We start from the raw sequence: 4,465 nt of genomic DNA on the forward strand, positions 1-4,465 counted from the left end.
GTTACAAGAAAAGCAAACTATAGACCAATATCTTTTGGGAATATAGATGTAAAACTTTTCAACACAATACCAGCGAATCGAACTCAGCAGCATGTTAAAAGGATTATAAACCATGACCAAGTGGGATTTGTTGCCTGGAGGGCATGTGGGTTCAACATATGAAGATGAATTAATGTAAAATACCACATTAATCAAATGAAGGAAAAAATCATGTGACCATCTCAATTGATACAGAAAAAGCATTCAGCAAAATTCAACACCCATTCATGATGCAAACCACCCAGTAAACTAGGAATAGAAAGAAACATTCTAAATATGATAAAGGTCACTAAAATAAAAAAGTCAATATTACTCAGCAGTAAAAAACTGAAAACTTTTTCTCCTATCATCAGAAATAAGACAAAGGTGACTGCTTTCACCATTGTTATTCAACATAAGTATTGGATGTATCACAAGTGGGTAATGAAAAGAAATAAAAGATATTCAAATTGGAAAAATAAGAATTATCTTTGTTTGCAGATGACATGATCTTATCTGTAGAAAACTCTAGAAAGTTCTAAAAAAATAGCTGGAGCTACATAAGTTCAGCCAACTCGCAAATTATAAAATAGACACACAAAATACATTTTTCAATGAAAACTCTGAAAGGAGAATTAAGAAAATAGTTCCATTTACAATGCCATCATAAGGTGTAAAATATCCAAGAATAAATTTAACCAAAATGACTAAAGACTTCTATTCTAAAAACTGCAAAACATTGCCAAAAGAAATGAAAGGGGATATAAATAAATGGAAGTCATTCTCTGTGGATTGGAATATTTAACACTGCTACAATGAAAATACTACCCAAATCAATCTGTATATTCAATATAATCCCTATCAAAATCCCAAAGGTTTTCTTTTTTATCACAGAAGCAGAAAAACACATTCCAAAATTCAGATAGAATCTCTTAGCCTAAATAGCTAAGATAATCTTGAAAAAGAATAAAGTTCAAACCACACTTTTGATTTGAAAACTCACTACAAAGTCATTAGAATGGCTTATAAAAACAAAAACAGAAAATAAGGATGTGGAGAAGTTGTATCTTGCTGGTAGTAATGTAAAAATGCAGCTGCTATGAAAAAGAGTTTGGTATTTTTTCAAAAAGTTAAACATAGAATTACTGTATAATTCAGCCATTCTACTCCTAGGTATATATATAAAAAGAAAAGAAGTTGAAAATAAGGACTTAAATAGATATTTGTTCATAGCAGCATTCTTCACAATAGTCAAAAAGTAGAAACAATGCACTTGACTGCCAACAGGCAAATGGTTTTTAAAAAATGTGGCATATACATACAATGGAGTATTACTCAGTCATAAGAGGAAATGCAATGAATGTTGAAAACATTGTGCTAAGTGTTTTCAGCTTTCCATTGGTGAAATAAGTCAGTCGAAGGATAAATAGGGCATGATTTCACTTCTGTGAGGTACCTCAAATTAATTCATAGAAACAAAAAGCAGAATAGAGATTACCAAGACCTGGGGGGAGGTGGAATGGGGAGTTCTAGAATAACAGGTACAGTTTTTCTGTTTGGGGCGATGGAAAAGTTCTGGAAATGGAATAATGGTGATAAATGCAAAACAGTGGGAATATATTTAACTGCCACTGAATTACACACTTAAAACTGGTTACAGTGGTAAATTTTAAATGATGTATATTGTACAACAATAAAATTTTTCAAAAAACATTCATTCTGGGCTGGGGATATAGCTCAGTTGGTAGAGTGCTTGCCTCATAAGCACAAGGCCCTGGGTTCAATCCCCAGCACCGCAAAAAAAAAAAAAAAAAAAAATTCTTCTGGGGCCCCACCCTTAGAAAATCTGAGAAGTTGATGCAATAAATACGGAGCGGGAACCTGGAATCTGTAATTGCAAAAAAAAAAAAGCTTTCCTACCTTTCTCAGGCCTAGCCAGGTTTGGAAATTTATGATTTAGTCTCTGCCAGTCTTTCCATAGAGATGGTGCCTGTCTGTGAGGAAATGTTCACCAGGCCACATGAAATACATGTGTACTATTCACAGATCTAAGTGTATTAAACTTGAAGTGCTGTTTCAAAATCTGAGATTGTTATGATTGCATTGCTTTGGTGCTTACTCATTTATGATAGCAGTAACAGTTCAGGTTGCATTTTAAACATCTGTGCTTGGCAAAGTGAAAATTAGCAATCTTACGTTGGTCTCAAAAAGTTCTTGATATTTTAGTGGTTTCTTAAATTCAAAAGTCTGTGAACCACTGTGCCAGATGCCAGCCATTTAAAAATATGGAGAAAAGAAGCTGTTCCTGCTTTTTGTTTGTACCGTAAATAATAGAAAGGACCTATCCATTTTGCTATGGTTCATAGAATCCAAAAGGAAAAAGTGGCCAAGTTGAAGCTGACATGGAGATGTGATTTCTCCTACTGCTTGTTGCAAAGATTTTGCTCAGACTGGGGAAGGGAGATAAAAGAGGAGACAGGTGGAGGCCGGGAGTGGGGTGGAGACTAGGATAACTTCCTGGAGAACATCCTGAGACGGGAAGCTGCTCTCTTGTCCCGGGCTTCTCAGACTCTGGAGCTTGGAGGCTGTGAAAGGGCAGGCGCTGACCAGCAGCCATTTCTAGGGGATGCCTTTGCATTCCAGAGGAGAGCAGCTGGCAGAAGGGAGTGCTGAGTCTGTGGGAGTCACAGCCTGCCCCACCCTGAGGCGGATTAGTTAATTATTGAAAAGTGCTTCAGAAGCACAAAGGTCAGGAGAGACCACATGCTCTCTCTCCGGCCAGTGTGGGAGCTGGCATTTCCAAGGAGGCACACACAAAAAAGAGGCTGCAGGACAAGAAACAGCACCCTCCTGATGTGGTGCAGTCCTGTAGGGTAGGTAGACAGTTTCAGGGGTTCCTCTATAGTGCATGTAACGTCTCAAGAGAGAAGGAAAATTTATTTTGTAATCAGATTTGTAAGGTCTTTAGATAAATGACCTGCAACAGATTTTATTTTTGTTCTCCTGTGTTAATTTTTTTTGTAGGTTTTAATGTTTACAGTTAGGTCATTTATACATAAACAAGATCACACAACATGTTCTGTTCTCAAACTGACATTTTTTAAACTTAATGCACTTGGGATCTCTTTCTTTGTCCATAGGGGTAGGCTTCTCCCATTTCCTTTAAGGAACACATTCCAGTTAGTGTGGATGTATTGTGGTTTCTTTATCTACTATTCTAGCAAAGGACACAAATAGTTTCCCATTTTTCACCATTACAGATAATGCTACAGCGCAATCATGCTTATATGCAAATTTGTGTGCATAGGTCTGGGTGTTTCTGAGGGATGTTTCTAGAAGGGGAATTTATACATCAAAGGGCATGCTCACTTAATTAGTTTATTTTTTTGGTCCTGGGGATTGAATCCAAGAGCACACTACTACTGAGTTTCATCCCCATTCCTTTTTATTTTTTATTTTGAGAAATAGTCTACGTTACCCCAGTCTGTCTTCCAACTTGTGATTCTCCTACCTCAACCTCCACAGTAGCTGGGATTACAGATGTACACCACCATGCCCTACGCACATTTAAATTTTTGATAGATAACAGTGTCTAGTTTCTCTCTGAAAATTCTGTTCTGATTTATACAGCCACCATTATTCTTACCAACACTGGACATTATCATTTAAAAAAAATATACATTAGCCAGGTGCAGTAGTTCATGCCTGTAATTCCAGTGGCTTGGGAACCTGAAGCAGGAGGATGGCAAGTTCAAAGCCAGCCTCAGCAACTTAGCAAGGCCCTAAGCAACTAAGCAAGATCCGATCTCTAAATAAAATGTTGGGGCTGGGGAGATAGCTCAGTCGGTAGAGTGCTTGCCTTGCAAGCACAAGGCCCTGGGTTCGATCCCCAGCACCCAAAAAAAAAAAAAAATGATAAAAAGAACTGGGGATGTGGCTCAGTGATTAAGTGACCTTGGATTCAATCCCTGGTTCCAAAAAAAAATATATATATATATATATATATAATATATAAATGTGTGTATGTATATGTATATATATATATATAATGTGTATAATATATATCCCAGTATTATGCACAGGAAAAAATGTCATTTTAAATTGTATTGTTCTGACTAACCAGTGGGGCTGTGCATGCCTATTGGTCATTTGGATCTTTTGGAACATTTTTCTTGAAGAAAATACAGAAAAAAATATACAAATCATTAAAGGTACTGCTCAATGAATTAACACTAGCTAAATTCCTCCTTATAACCACAAGCCAAGAAATAGAATATTATCAGACCTTCTCCCACCTTCTCTGAATTAATCACTATCCTGACCTCTAACTCCTATAGATTAGTCATGTCTGGTTTTGACCTTCATACAAGTGGAATCGTATAAACATGCATGCACTCTTTTGCATCTGGCTTCCTTCACCTGACATTGTATTTATGAGTCATTCACA

The 4,465-nt window shown here is 36.7% G+C and overlaps 1 non-coding gene across 1 annotated transcript; it reads left to right on the forward strand.

Annotated features, from left to right (window-relative positions):
* The first annotated feature begins 1,743 nt into the window (after positions 1 to 1,743).
* On the forward strand, positions 1,744 to 1,817 carry Trnam-cau (transfer RNA methionine (anticodon CAU)). The gene has a single exon. It is a non-coding gene; the product is annotated as a tRNA-Met (tRNA).
* The last annotated feature ends 2,648 nt before the right edge of the window (positions 1,818 to 4,465 follow it).

Source organism: Sciurus carolinensis, chromosome 2 (assembly GCF_902686445.1).
Source record: "Sciurus carolinensis chromosome 2, mSciCar1.2, whole genome shotgun sequence".
In the NCBI taxonomy this organism is placed as follows: Eukaryota; Metazoa; Chordata; class Mammalia; order Rodentia; family Sciuridae; genus Sciurus; species Sciurus carolinensis.